Raw genomic sequence first — 15,913 nt, forward strand, 5'->3', positions numbered from 1 at the left:
AAGCAAGGTCTCTGTCACCAAGCAGCTGATGGCTCCAATAACAAAGCTGCCAACAGAACATCTACTCTCCAGTATTCTGCGGGCCCCTCCTCCTTGCTCTCTTCCTTCCACCGTCTCGGGAGAGCCCCACAGGCTAGCTGAGAGTCATAGCAGAGATTTTTCCTATCTCACTCCCCTGTCCCTGTGTAACTTACTGTGCTCACTTTCTCCGAGTCCCAGAAGACTTCAGGCTTACTTGAAGAGGAAGGGAGTGAAGCGATGTGATGGCTGTGTGGTGCCTGACAGGCCCATTCATAGGCGGAGAAGGAGCTGGCTGGGGTCCTTTATATCTTACTCCACACATACGTGTGCAACCCCTTCCCCCCGGCCATGTCTACGCTACAAGCTTGGAGTGTGATTCTCATGTACACATACTCACGGAAGCTTGATGAGAGGTACCGCGAGTATAAATAGTAGTGTAACCACAGCAGCCTGGTCAGCAGCGCGGCACTGTATGTACCCACCATTTTCAGGCAGATTTGTGCTCAGCCTTGCCTCCACTGCCGCTTTTGTGTTATCACGGCTACACGGCTATTTGTACTTGTGCTCGCGCAGTGGGAGCTACCACGAGTATGTGTGCACAGGCTGGGGAATCACACCCCTAGCTCGTAGTGTAGACCTTGCTTCCTCCATCTCATTCTGGGACCTTAGGTCCGCAATGGAGCTGTGAGCTGCTGCTTGGTGAAAAAGCGGGAGTGTCCTCAAAAATCCCAGATGGGTAAAGGGGATTGGGAGGAAGCAGGCAAGTCTGGGAGGGGAAAGTGTTCAGGATAGACACTGTCCTCAAGTCCTCTGTGTTAGTTGGCTCTAAACAGGCCAACACGAGGGGAGGGTTTTTCAGAAGCGCCCACTATTGGGGGCAGGGTGAGGCTACTGAAATGAATGGTAAAAGTCCCAGGGACTTTAGTGGGAGCAGATTTAGATCAATGCGGGATACTTTTGCAGATCTCACCCCATGTCACCATTGTTCTTGTTAATCCATCTACCTCAGTGCTGTGGTAGAGGGAATTCCCAGGAGCTTCCTGTTAAAATCCCATCACCAAATTGAAGGGAAGACTGGAATTCATGCCCTGTGGATGCTGCTGAATCATTCCTGTAGAAGATGATTAGTCCCTGGGCCTCAGAGCATCACCCTTGAGAGCATCAAGTGTCGAGTATTTTGGGAACATTTCCCTGGGGGGGATCTCCCACCAGGTCCCCCATAAGGCTTTCATCTTTCACTCACCTTCAGGTGACCCCAGCTGGACATTGCTATATTATCACTATATTCAGCATGAATCTCAGGAACAAAGGTACAAACCATTCGCGCAACTCAGCTCAATGCAAGTTTGCCGTTTGATATCACCTCCCACCTGCGTTATGGTTGTAAGATAATGTGTTTGGGAAACTAAAGGAATGAACAGTCCCTCCCCAGCCTCTGTAGCACACGCATCAGGCTTGAACACAGCTTGAGGGGATGCTTTTTGTGAGAGCCCCTTGACGGAAATACTGGCAGACCATTATTGATCTCTCTCAGTCATATAAGTGGCCTGGGCTTTGAAGAGGATCAGCTTCGTAGAACATTCTGGTGCATTCTGGTGTGTGCATGAACACGATAATCCCAGATCTCATGTAGATAGTCCTTTATGGTCTTCCTACAATTCCCTTCTCCCAGTCCTGCCATCAGTGGCTCCACCACTATCTCCAAGGGTGAACTTCAAATTGAGGGGCTAAATGATCCGCTGGTGTAAATGTGTGCCAGTCCATCAACTTCAGAGGAGGTTTGCTCATTTACAGCACCCAGAGAATTTGGCCCATCGCTTCCAAATGCTGACCTATGTGTCGCTTTTCTTCATGGCTCCTAGGTGAGTGGTCAGGGTGGTAGAGATTCCATGGTGTGGCCTGGCTGGCGTGTGTGGCCACGAACAATAATTAATTGGCTCTTTAAGAAGTTTTGCAATTTTTTTTCTTTATCTTTCTTAAGCTCCCTTTTAATTAACTTCAGTCATGTCCCGACGCATCATCTTGGCTGAATCACAGACCTTGCCGTGCCAGTTTTTCACATTCCTGAAATACAAGGGCTGACAGTGCTGCAGATGCAGCTTCAAGGCAGCAGCTCTGAGGAAATCAGGCAGCTCTCCTGGAACTCAGAAACTTCCAGGAACTGTTGTGAAATAGAGAAAGAGGCTAAAAAAACCCAGCCTCTTCACGCTGCAAACCTCATGAGCAGCACCATTCCCAGCAGCATAAAAGGCTGGTGCCTTTACACACAAATTCAGCAAACAGTGATTGTATTCCTATAGCAGGGATCTGTGTACAAGATTCTTTGTTTCATTAGAAAATACCTTTATCCATTTAAGAAGGCTGGGCGGGCAGGCAGGTTACAGAGCTTGGTGCACCCACTCTTTTTTCCATTCAATAGTTCACTTCTTTGTCACATTTCTCATTTCACAGGATCAGCTTACAGGATATGAGGTCACATTAACAAGATACCCCAGGCTTTTACTGAGCCACCAAGGAGAGCCTGGGCAGCAACAGTGCAAGCTTCCCTGAGCCACCCCACCAATGTGCTTCACACCAGACCTGGAGGGAGCACACCTAGTGCCCATCCAGCGTTTGGCATGTCTGCTGAGAGGTCAGGTCATAACTAGGATGATCTCCTACTGAAGAAAGAGTCCCAATGTTTCTATTGACTCCAGTGGAAGTTGGGTCAGACCCTTCGGGTCCATTGTGTTAATGTGTTTGTGCTCTGGACCCTTGTGCTCTGGCATCTGGAATGACTCCATAGGCTTATTTCACAGAGGGCACCATGGTAACAGCTTCCCATCACTATCCTCTCAGGCTGCTTTGAAGCTGGAGGCCTAGCAGTAGAGAGCACTGTATTCCATTACCAACCCCAGTTTCTATAGGAGCTCAGACACACTGCTGTAGGTGCTCATGGCGACAAGACAAAACATTCTGGTGTTACAGTAATTAGAAAACAGAGATGGAGAAGCCCAATGTGATGACCTAGTCCATCCCCCTGCCAGTGCAGGGTTGCTTCTAACCATATACTTGCTAGTGCTTTGTCCAGTCTAGCTTTAAATGAACCAAACAATTGGACTTTTGCTGCCTACGTTGGAACTGCCCATTAGCTCTCATGTTAGGGAGGGTTTGTCCTGAGGTTCTCCTTTCTGACTACAGTTATCATTGGCTGTAACTGCATGTGTTGGGCAGTTGTCCCTGAAAATGTGCCCTGACAACAAAATAATAGCACAAAGTGAGAGGGCTAGCCCTGGTTCTTTAGCACTTGGCCATTCATCAAGTTGGTTTATTGAATGAAGGACAGGAGGGGGAAGAGGAAAATTGAGCCATTCCTTATTAGTGATGATGAAAAATCTCAGGATCTGCCTTAAAAGAAACCATTGACTGGTGGCATTTTTTTATATGAATAGGGGTAATGCCTCAGCAAATCTCTGGGGCATGTGCTTAAATGAATCCTGTACTGCTGATGGAATTTTTTCAGCTATGCATATCTTTCAACAATCCAACCTTGCAGGGGAAGACTATGCATCATTAAGCGTTGACAATAAGTCTGTTAAGCCTGGGTCTCTAGGAGTGGTGTTTCCATGCACATGTACAAGGGAAAAAAGTAAATATGTGTGTTCTTAGTTGCTTCGACTCCCAGTGTTTCTTATAACAAGCAACATGTTTCTGGGATACATCCTCAGCTGGTGTAAACTGCAAGACAATGGAGCTACACTGATTTATACCAGCTGAGGATCTGGCCCTCTATGCGGAAGACATTCGGTTGGTATAGTGGTCATTGCCGACATTGAACAACCACAATGATTTAGCATGTTTTGTGATGGTGAACACACAAAGCTCCTCAGTCACAAAAGTTCGAGGTTGTTATGCTGGGATATAAATATCAATGGAACAGCAAGACTCTACAGCAGTATTTCTCAAGCCACAGTCTGTGGCCCACTGGTGGTCTGCAAAGAGTTGACAGGTCACATGGTTTTCTCTCTCTCTCCTTTCCACCTGCTAAACCACAGTTACAAAAAGCAAATACTTGCAATATTTTCTTAATACTGCTTCTCCATGTAAGCAACTGGGGTAGTTGGCACAGGGACGTTGATTGATCACAGAAGGCCAGTTTCTCTATTAAGATGTTGGGTGCCTTACAAAAAAAGCTTGCAAAGCCCTGCTCTCTAGCTTTCTCCTGTCCTCTCCCATCCCATCCCAAGGAGGAATGCTTTCTCTTATGATAGGAGGCTAGAAGAGTAGTTCTTGTATGTTCTTCATGGCCTGGGCATCATGTGTCTTCAGTTTACTCCCCCAAAGTTTCTCAGTTCAGACTTCATAAGAGGAAGATACTTCATAAATTTTTTGCACGATCTGATAACAAACTTGACAAGTACATTTTTTGCACTCGGTTGGAGTAATGGTTGTTGTTGTCAGTGTTAAATGGGTTTCTTAGTTGTGACTTGTCAAAAGATGTCCACTGAATTAAATGCTCTGCATGTTGGATTCCCTATTCAGCAAACACTGGAAGAATGCAAGGTGATGTATCTGCCAGACTAGGGAAGCTTTTCTCCTGTGGAGTTAGAGCATTCTTGGAGGCCAGTGCAACTTGTTTGCTTTAAAGCCTTAATTTTAATGTAGCTGTGGAATGTACTTGAAAATGTTCTGAAAATCATCAGTAAGAGAGAGAAGAAAATAGCACTGTTTCCTCAGAGCTTGTATTTTATTGAGAGGTACACAAATCTGCTCTACTGTAAGCTAGGCACCACTGACTGGTGCACAGCTAACTCAGAAATTGTCTTTTGCTGGACTGGGAGGACAATACAGAACACAGATGAAATGAAGATAAGAATTGTGGGAACAATAGAACACAATGGACATCAATTTTTTTTATGTTCATTAAGCTCATTCTGGTGGTCTTTCTACCCACAGCAATACTGGGAGGGGAGAGTGTATTGTCTTGTGTAATGTAGAGACAAGAGAGAGCCTGCACCGTGATAGAAAACCGCCCGTCTATTGTAAGTAATGGCTATGCTGATGGGTGATGCCATGAATTTCCAGCCCATGAAAAGGTTCTTGAGTGTGCCAAAAGTGTGTTGCCAGAATACAACACACTTCGTTCATCAAAGTCGTAAGCAGGGAACTCTGTGTTTTGGACGTAGAAGTAACTATTTGTACATTTATAGTTTTTTCCACATTAAACATCATCTATGGTTTGGAAATTGTTCAGGCAAGATGCATGTGGTTAACAGTCCTGAATATCAGGAGCAGTTTTTCTAGGTTGAGTCTCTGTTTAATGTTGACACTTTTTTGGCTTTTCATTTACCTTTTGGGTGTACCTCTTTGGAGCAAGCTCCCTGAAGGAAAAGCTAAGGGAGATCCCATGGATTTTTTAAAAAAACCAAAGACTAAGTGATGTGCTTAAGAAGAACAAGAAGGCATTAGAATATGGACTGCGAGCCTGGAAACCAGGTTTATGTTGGATACCCACTAAGGAGTACCTCTTCTGGGATGGTCTCTCAGTGGATGGATTCCTGGAACAAGTTGAGGAGGAGGAATTTCACACCTGGCCTTGGACTCTGAGACATGAGGCTTTCCATAGGAGCTGTGAAAAGTTAGATTATGGGCTAGCAGTTGAAACAGTTCAACTTGAACTCCTGGTCAGTTCCACTCCTATTGTGTAGATGGTGAAAGACTGATGGGAGCTTTTGGCTTGTTCTGTTAGGGCTCCATTTTGTAAGTCATCTTTGAGTTTTGGGGTCTCCTTCCCCTATCCCCACTTCCTTAAGTGTGTTTGAAAGTAGAGTAGTTCTGTGTGGGATTAAATCAATATCGTGATAGTATGTGTGGAACGTTTATGCTACTCCTGTTGGTCTAACTCTACAGTACTGAATGTGCTTGCAGACTCTGGTTTAATTATCCCTGTAGATTAGCAGGTAGGGCAGTGGGGAGAGAAAGCAATGCTAAATGCTTTTGCATTTGTGTACACTACAGCCTGCACTTTACTTTAGAAGCAGTACCATATTTCTTTCTGCGGGCTGAATGCACCTGACTGTTCTAGTTTTGCAACACTCTGTGTCTCCACAACTCATCTGAATTATCACAATACAAATGAACACTACCATGGTGACAGTATTTGGTGCATTTGAATGGTGCGACAGGACTAGTAGTATGCAAAGGCATTACACATCTTTGGTGGGAGTCCAGGGCCCACAGCACCTCACAGGATTCTGTAAGCATGGTTCTGGAGAACACTCCATCGGTCTTGCACAATCAGGCTGCCTTGGTTACAGGAACTCAGTGTTGTTCAATGGATGTCACCCCTGCAGGGTTGGGAATCCCAGTGCAGTGCAGATGAGATTAAATTCCTAAGAAGCTGGATTGTTTGGATCATTTTAGGTGGGCTGCACTGTGCAATAGAAAAAGCACTGAACCTGGCTCTTCCCCCTCCTGCCTGAATGGGGAATGAATGAAAAAATACCCTGTCACCAGGGAATTTCCCCCTCACCTTTTGTTTTGTCTTTCTACACTTCATTTTGGATGCCAAGTGCCTTTGTTTGCCTCTTTCTGGTGCCAGTGATTTATTCCCAGACGCTAGAGTTTGGAAATGTTGCACCAATATTAACCCATGTAAAGTATCCTGGAGTGCAGCAGGGAGCCTAGATAATTGATATCTACTGTATTTAGCCCTTTGAATAGAAAACCGCCCTGTTTTTAAGTTTTGTTTTCATATTAGTTTCTTTTTACTTATTTGATCATTCCATTCCATTGCCCAATAGTGTTTATCTTTTGTCTTCCTGTCGTGCGGAGCCAGGCTACAGTAAAGAGCTCATTTTGGATTTTAGGGGAAGAGAAAAGAAAATAAGATTCCCCCCCCCCCCCCTTGGCTAAATATCCTCCTGTTCTCACCTTGAATCCCAGCTGCTTCTGAATTTCTAACAGGCCCCCATTTGTTGCAACAGAGCTCCCTTTATTGGTGTCCTGGCTTCAGTACTTTAGCTCTCATACATGGATCTGCTGATCAGTGCTGCAGACTGGTTTCAGCTGCCTGTCTCTGTCACTGGGTTACAGCCTCAGACTCATGTGTGGTGGAGAGGGTTCTCCAGGATAACCTCATGGCTCTATTCTGATAGTTTCCCAATCAGGGAAACAGATGATGAGAGTGAAGACGTGCAGATGGGGAGAGAGATCACAGTGCTGCCAGGGCAGCTGATTCTGATCTCTGAATCAGACAGCAACAAGACACTGCTGGAGGTATCGCCTCTGCCACCCTGAGCTTCCCCACCTCCAAACAAACAGGGTCCCGTGTTAAAAACAAAACCACTCAACCCCTCCCCTGCCTCTGCCATTTTAAATAATGGTCTGGTTAATGAATGGTGAATTCCAGTGGTAATCCTGTCAAAGTCCTTATGACATCCACATTGATAACATTAACCGCAAAGAGCCTGTCTGGTATTCTGATTAATACCAAAGGAATTCTGCTTGATTAGATCATTACTCAAAGGGTAATTTAAAATGCAGGGATATTACATAGAATAATATCATCTATAGGAATTATAAAGTTCACTGGAGCCCCATAGCTGGTAGAGCCTTCCACCTCCTATTGATAAACAAGGTCTGCAGCCTTATCTGGCCCTCCACTGCTCAGCAGCTTGCTATAAACACCCACCAGCACCCTGCCTCTCTCGCCCCTTTCTTATTTGCTTGTAACCCTCACTTATGAGTAGTTCCAAACCAAGCATGTGCTTAAATCTTTGCAGGGTTCGAACCCTAGATTGTAAATTCTTCAGGGCAAGGACTGTGTGTTTATTTGCTTGCATGACACGCCTCGGAGGGCTGAATCAATGAGCTCTGGGCATACCACAAAATAATTCCCCCGTGGAGTGTCAGCCTTCCTGCCCATAGAGGCAGTGGGGGAGCAGAGGCCCTTCTCCTCTCAGCTGCAGCAGGGTCCCTTCTCCAACCTGGGAGAGATGCAGGGATGGCAGTATCTGGGACCCCACAGTACATATGCCATGGGTTGGACGTGCTGGGTCGACTGCGCTCTCCTCCTTTCCTGTGGCCCTCCAGAGCAGGGGATCTTGGCGTTAACTACCACATGGAGATAAATGGGGCTATTCACACCACTCAGGATCTCTGCAGAGGCAGGCAGATGTCACTGCCCCAGTAACTCTTGGGTCACATTTTCAAGCTTGTCTTTACAGCCAGGAGGGAGGCAACCTTTTCTTTAATGAAAGCTGAGATTGTAGGGGTGGGAGGTTATTGACCCTTTTTACATGAGTCTAGTTGAGATGTCTGTGGCCATACAATATCAGGGTTGGAAGGAAGTCATCTAGTCCAACCCCCTGCTCAAAGCAGGACCAATCCCCAGACAGATTTTTACCCCAGTTCCCTAAATGGCCCCCTCAAGGATTGAACTCCCAACCCTGGGTTTAGCAGGCCAATGCTCAAACCACTGAACTATCCCTCTGCTCATGACTCTGACATCCACTGATGGTTGGCATTGTGGTTTTTGACTTGTAAGTAAAATCAGAACACAAATTATTACTTGTTCTCCCGTGAATTGTTTTATCAGTCACAGACATCCTCTCTGAGGCTCTGTCCTGGCAGCTCACTGCTGCCCTTAGCTGCTGGGACTTAAGGGTATGTCTGCACTACAGCTGGGAGTGAGTAGCAGTGTGGATTTTGTGGCACTGGCAGACGCTCAGGCTAGTCCTCCACCCTCGCCCCTGCGGGGTAGGGTGAATCTGAGCTAGGGTGGCTAGCCCACACCTCCGTCAGTGTCCACACTGCTATTTTTAGCACACCAGTGTGAGCCCGGCTAACACAAGTCTGCTAGCCAGAGAGACTCACTCCCAGCTGCAGTGTAGACATGCCCTGACTGACCAAAGCAAAAAACAACAGAGGCTTTGGAAGTTTGCAGTTACTGAGGCTTGGAACCACCTTGAAAAGTCCCTGCCTGTGGAGGCCTCCATGCTCATGTAAATCTCAGCAACACAGTCACCCTGACATTTGTCCACATCTTAGTTCCAGTGTGTGTGAGACCATGGACTCTATTGTCTAGATGTTAATTAATCTGCAGCTGGGGCCTCACCTATCATAGTAGCTCCCTTCCACAGCTACGAAGAGCTGGGCTCCAAGTCAAGCACGGGGAAACAACAGATGCTCATTTTCCTGCCTTCTCACCACAAAACTCCTTTGAGCCAGAGTTGGGCAGTGCTCTAGCCATGTCTGGCAGAGTGTCACCAAATAGCCTTGTGGGTAATTGCCCTCTCTAGCTGGGATCTTGTGAGGGGGCAAACACCTTCCATAAAGATACTCAGCACCTTGAAAGATGAGGCCCTATTTTCCTTCTCAACTAAATCCCTTGGGGCTAATTCCTGTCATGCTGGCACCAGTGTAACTTGGGAGTAACTCTACTGAGGTAACTGGAGTTTTGATGACTGTGCAAAACTGTACTTGCTAGGATTATAATTTAGAAGAGTAATTAATGGTATCAAGCAGTAGGTGCTCTGCAAAGAGAAGGAACATTAGCTCATGCCTCTTGGACACTTTGAGACATTGAAGCAACTCAGTTTGGAGGGACCATTTTCTGAACCCTGTAAAGGTTCTGCTTTTAAGCCACATTCCTTCTAGCTTGGTTTTGAGATGCTAACAAGGTTATTTGTTGTTGGTATTGGGGGTGGGGAGGAGGGAAGAGTGAGGTGGCGAGTGATCCATTTTCTTGGCTAAATTGTTAGGCTGTTCTATTTGATGGTACGTGCTTGCCAGACGCAATGTGATGGAGCACAAAGGAACAAATTTTCAAGTGCTCGGCGCCCATCATTGAGACCAGATTTTCCAACGTGCTGAGCACCCAACCAGCTCTTGTGGAAAACCAGAGCCTAAACAAATACCAGTATCAGGGGGTAGTCTGTATCCACAAAAACAACATGGAGTCCGGTGGCACCTTAAAGACTAACAGATTTATTTGGGCATCAGCTTTCAAATACAATTACTTTCATGTCATCTGGTTCCTCCTTTGAGCTAGGAGTAGCCCATCCCATCGCCGCTATCTAAGATAATAGTGGAGGTACTGTCTTCCTTTTCCCACTGCGTCAACAGGATATGTTTTTCTCTGATATGTGCCTGCAGTAATAGTTTGCTAGGCAGTCGTGTTTGCTTCACTGAACCCTTTCTACTATCGAATGCTGCACAATCCTGGCGTTTTGTTTTTTCTCATTTGAAAGAAAAGAAAGGAGGACCCTCTGCCCATCTGTCTCTGACTTGATGGACACATTGCTGGCACCCCTCTGTCACTGGACACTATACCCTCCTCTCTTCATCCCCTGTTTGTAGAGTGTTCAAGGGTGAACAGTGAAATAATAACTGACCGAAGAGTGTTAACCACAGTGTGTATGGTGTGGCCAAATGATGTCTCAGGCCAGATCTACACTAAAGTTTTGTTGGCATTGCTAAGTCAGTGAGGGGTGTGATATCCCACTTTGCTATGCCGGCAAACCTCTCTGCGTAGACGCAGAGTCCTTCTGTTGGCATAGTTGATGTTGTTCTGTGCAGTGGCATTCCCATAGCAGCAGCAGAACTCCCTTTCCAGCACAGACATCTACACTAGGAGGCTCTGGCTGTTTAACTATACCGGCAAAGCATTTGTAGTGTAGATAAGGCCACAGTTGCAGATGAGGGGCTCATAAGTGTGCCATTATTCCCCACCCCCCCAGCTGAGTCTACTACTCATGTGTAAACTGTCTAATTTAGGTCCCGATCCTGAGGGCCTTACCTCCAGGAGCAGTCCTTGCTCACTGTTTCCAATAGGATTACTCTTGCGAGTGGAGGATCAGGTTCATAGAATGTAAGCTCATCAGGGTAGGGTCTGGCCTTCATATATGTTTGTACGGGTAAAGGTTTGTCACCCTAGGCATGCAAAATTCATGAATCAGGCTCCCCCAAAGTCAAAAGACTGGATTAAAAATGTCTCTATTTTAAATGTGCTCTCTGGTTCTTGAGCCGTTAGAGTTGTGTTTTCAGGCTTTTGTCTGCAACCACGCGGGCGAGGAACTTACTTACCAAAACAAACAAACAAAATCAAAAAAGACCCTGAGAGGCTCATGTAATCAAGTGATATCTGGGGCTTTAAGTAAAACATCAAATATTGAGACACAAGATGCTACTGTGAGCGCTGATAATGTGAAAGGTGGCTTCTAAGTGAGGTGCGTATGCATCATTGCAGCATAGCATCATGCTGCCAGAGAGAGTCACGAGGATCCTATGATATGTGGCATGCTAGCTGGCTACCTAGCCAGCCCCTGCATTTTCCTTTCTGAAAACATGATCACTTACCCATTCTCTTCCCTCACAGCTCCTAGGACAGATGTCCCGCCACTAGCTATCCCAGAAGACAGAAGCCCTAACAGAGGATTTGGAGCCAAGGTGCAAAGGAAATGGATTAACGAGGTGAGTTAACCTGAGATACTGAGCTTTGGGAAGTGGATAGCATATAGTTAAAAACCATGTCATATTCCCTGGCTCATTACGACAAGGTGAGTAATGGGCGTGAGAGTGGAATATCCAGAAAAACTTCTCTTTTTCAAAGGGGTTATAATTTGACTGTAAAAATTTGCTTTAGGCTGAAAACTTGGCAAACAAGGGCTCAGCTCAGGAGGGATGGAAAAATATAAATCAATCAATCAGCGCAGTTGTTTTTGGTAGCGAGGGGGCCAAGGCCCAAAGTTCAGACTCCGTCTTTAGAGGGAAAGGCAAGGGGAGGTTGAGGCAGGATTTTGGTTTGGGCCCCATCTCTATTGTTGGGCTAAACTTTCAAAGCTTGGGGAGTAAATTACAGCTCCTGAGTGCGTGGCCAGCCCCAGAGCCTCTGAACTACCCCTGTGTGCAGGCAAAACAAGGAAGCTTGCACTTGTAAGCACTCTGAATGTGCAGGGAATAGAGTTTGACCAAGCTGTGGGTGCTTGTGTACCTTACATACCAGCACTGGTGAATTTATCCCTCTAACTAAAAGTGTCAAATGAAATTTAGTTGCCAGTGTTTAATTACCCCTTTGTTTAATTTTCCTGGGGTAGGTGAGAAGCAGCTGTTGCTTCCCCCCATCTCAGGGCTCTGAGGATCCTCTCTCACTCACCACACCCTCACCAGCTCTTCACGGTCCATATCCTCCCTGGTGACCAAATGAACCCTGGAGACATGACCCTAGCTTATCTCTTATTCCTTTCTAAACCACCCTGCACCCTAGACCTGAGTACTCTGTGGAACACCCTGTATGTATTAGGGGCTGAACACCTCAGGAAGAGTTAAAAGTAAAAGCCTTAAAGTGCACCCCCGTTAGGGACATTTTCTAAAAATTCCCAACCATTTGCTAGCCCCTGTTCAGCTCCACTGGTGATAGCGACATGGGCGGCTCTAGTGTTGATGGGTTGCAGGCTGCTGCTACCTTTTTACCTGAAGAACTCTGTGTAGCTCTCTCTCACCAACAGAAGTTGGTCCAATAAAAAAGATTACCTCATCCCCGCTTGTCCCCCTAGCTACTTTTTTAGGGCATAGTGTCATCTAGCAGCTCTGCTAAGGGCAGCTCAACTACAGTTTTCCTAGCTTTTGTGACTCATTTGATGCTGCACACACTTGTGTGTATTCATAAAGGCACCCTTCAGTCCTGTCTTGAGTGCAGGGGACTGGACTAGATGACCTCTCGAGGTCCCTTCCAGTCCTACAGTGCTATGATTCAGGTGCACCGAGGGTAGGAGGACTCCGTATTCTCCAGCAGCTTTTTTTTTTTTCAAGTTAAAAAAACCCAAAACATTAACACCCACACACACACACCCCCAATAACATACAGATTGGACAGGTAGAACAAGCAGGGGGAGATCTCACGGAAGTTGATACAGTGCAGGAGATTTCAGGGCTAGCCCGCTTTTCTGTGATGGCTTGAAGAAGGCTTGCTGTGAGCTGCTCATAGGATATGACCTTTAAAGTTCTGGATGATGTGGTCCCTATACTGGCATATTATACACTTTAAAATCAGTTAGTCAAGGCCTGCTCTGCACATGAGTCACTACACTTTTATTTGACTGGGGGGAAGGAGCAGAGGAAGTCGAAGAAGCATTTAAATGGCATCCTGCTTTGAAAAGAAACCTGACATTTCAGTCTGCTTTTCTATTTATAAATGACCCCCCTCTCTAATTCTGTTTTTAGGGACAGAGAGAGGCCTCCAACCATGGTACACAGCCGATTTCCCAGCTCCCCAGGCGCAGCGAGAACATTTAGGTACTAATCTTTTTACAGCTACTCTTGAGCAGTGGAATTTCCAGGTGCGTGTGTTTTCAGGGCAAAAGCAGCCCCGGTAAAGCAGCTTTTCAAAAGACACTTTGTTTCTTTCCATAAAACTTAAAAAAAAAAAAAATCAACCTTTGGCACCCAAACAAAACAACCCTGCTCCCCCTTAAACGCCACATGCAAAGAAATAGAAACGTAAAAGTTATTTTGAAAAACAAGGATGTGGATTTAAATCAAAGGTGCTTAGATTTGGGGGAAAGGTAAATTAGAGCCCCTCAGAAACAGTGATAATTGGGGGAGAGATTTTACAAGTTTATTTTATGTACCACTGTGTCACGCATCTCTTTGTTGCTCAAGAATGTTGCCTCACAAGTTCCCTAGGGTGTGAAAGGGCCATGCTGACGGGAAGGCTTGCCACTTAGAGCATGCATGAGGCCACAGGTGGGATACGTGACACCTATGGAAGGGTAGATTATGCCTGCTTTACATTGTAAAAGGTAAAGGGTGTGAAGTTTTTCTTTTTCTTTGGCCAATGTAGTTCTTATGCTGGCAGAGTAAAGTTGTAAAACTTTTAAGTGCAGACAAGGCCTTAGCCCTCACTCAGAGAGCAGCACAGCAGTGGCCAACAGTAAGTTAGAAGTCAGTTGGTGTCTACACTCCAAAATTATTATTATTTAGTATTCGTATTGTGGTAGTACCTAGGACCCTCAGTTGTGGCCCAAGACCCCAGTGTGCTAAGCATTGTACTAACAAAAAACCAAAAAGTCCCTGCACTGAGGTGTTTACGATCAATGGAACTGGTCTTTTCTGGGCACAGTCTCTCTGGGTTGTAGGCAGTTTGCACAGGCAGGGCAGAACTGGAGTTTGAGTGGATGGATTGTCAAAAAATTCAAGAGACCTTCACATACCACAGAGGAAGGTATGCAGGGTGACCAGTGTTTATGGGGGCTGGGTTGAGGTTTGGAAGGTAAATGTGATTCAGTAAAGGAGCTGAGCAGGCACATTAAAATCCCCTGCAAAGGATCTATTGGCACAAAAACCCCAACAGCTGTGAATGAAATGGGTAGTTGGAGCATAAGTACAGTTCTAGTCTATGCAGTGTGTTTGTGTGTACACAGCTCTGCCATCCACCGGGCCCCAGACCACTCTACCCTTAAATAGACTACAAGAAAGGTCTGGCATGAGGGCAGAGTATGGAATAGCCTCTCGGCCCTTGGCTACATGGGTTTTTAGCACTGGTGTAACTACCCTAGGATAAACCACTAGTCTGTGCACCTTGTACCAGTATCTGCTGTGACTTGCACTAATTTGAAACCAAGGTAAGTCACAGGTTAAAATGAGAATTTGCATTCCTCCATTCTCCTGACATTCATATGCATCACACAACTGATTTTGCACAAGTGGCACGCTCTGCTCACAAGGACTGGAAGAGCAGGATGTATTTTAAGGCCCGGACTGAGGGATGCATTGTTGCCAGGTGATCGCATCTCCCTGCCTCATCCCCCATCCTGAATGAAAGACTTCCTCTAAAAGCCAACAAGTTGTTAATGCAACTGATTTCCATACTGCTGCCTATGAGGCTTGTTCTTCTTGGGGCTGCTCTCTCCCTGGCAATGGCACTGATTCAGTTAAACTGTGTGGATGCTTTTAAACTGATTTTGAGTGGCCCTTATTGCTTTAGCTTAATTTGGTAGCCAAAAATAGGGAGGGGGTTGGGCTCAGCTTCCCTGCCCCCCCAGATCACTGTTGGCTGGCAATTGCAGGAGGTAGATAGTGTATTGCAGGGCCCAGCTGCTTTGCTTTACAAGCAGCTGTCTCTGGCCCTGTGATGAGGGGCTACAAACGAGATGAGCCTTCTGGAGGCTGCTGCCCAGGTGTTTGCATGGTCCCTTCCTTAGGCTGAAGGGTAATTTCTACTCCTACCCCCCTCGAGGTCTGCTCCAGAGCAAATACTTGCTGTGATCCAAGGCCATTCATTGTAGCACCCACTATCTGTATTCAAATGCAAGCAGAAAGAGACGGACATTTTACACACACAGGAGTCAGGAAATTCATGGTACGGCTCCCTTAGCAGCTGTAGTTCTGTGCCCTGGTGCACACGTATTCTTTTAGTCATTATACATTAACATTATGGCCTTATCCCTTAAGGAAACTAGGCTCATTTCCAGGTCAGTGCAACCAGAGAGCTGCTAATTACCAGGGCTTTGGGGGAAGTAGGGAACATGGAGCCAGGGTGTTTCTGGCCACAGCGAGCACAATGGGATTCTCTGGTGGAACAAGTCCTGTTCCACCTGGTCTTCTCTGGTGCCGTGACACCTACCCCACTGTCCCACCATGCTCTGCTTTGGTCTGAACTTGCTTGTGGTGATGGGACCAAATTGTTGTTTAACTCTATGGAGTGGCACCAGGCTGCAGCTGTCTCCAATAACACGGTAAATTAAATAGTGTAGATGAGGGTAACATTTTAGCTTATCAAATTCTCCACCCACAAGAGCCACCTTGAGGGTAGGCAACTAATGGCCAACTGACCTCCCTATTTTTACAAAAAAATAGGGTCAGACAACACAGGTGCCTTCTTAAACCTCCCAGCCTTAGTGGTATGTTCCTA

At 46.1% G+C, this 15,913-nt stretch overlaps 1 long non-coding RNA gene across 1 annotated transcript in view; it reads left to right on the plus strand.

Annotated features, from left to right (window-relative positions):
* LOC122172286 (uncharacterized) overlaps positions 1 to 13,388 on the plus strand; it is a 111,553-nt gene extending 98,165 nt beyond the window's left edge. The window contains exons 2-3 of the long non-coding RNA XR_006172439.2: positions 11,381 to 11,475; positions 13,225 to 13,388. This is a non-coding gene — a long non-coding RNA (uncharacterized LOC122172286). The remainder of the gene's footprint in view (positions 1 to 11,380; positions 11,476 to 13,224) is intronic.
* Positions 13,389 to 15,913: the final 2,525 nt, after the last annotated feature.

Source organism: Chrysemys picta, chromosome 15 (assembly GCF_011386835.1).
Source record: "Chrysemys picta bellii isolate R12L10 chromosome 15, ASM1138683v2, whole genome shotgun sequence".
Lineage (NCBI taxonomy): Eukaryota > Metazoa > Chordata > Testudines > Emydidae > Chrysemys > Chrysemys picta.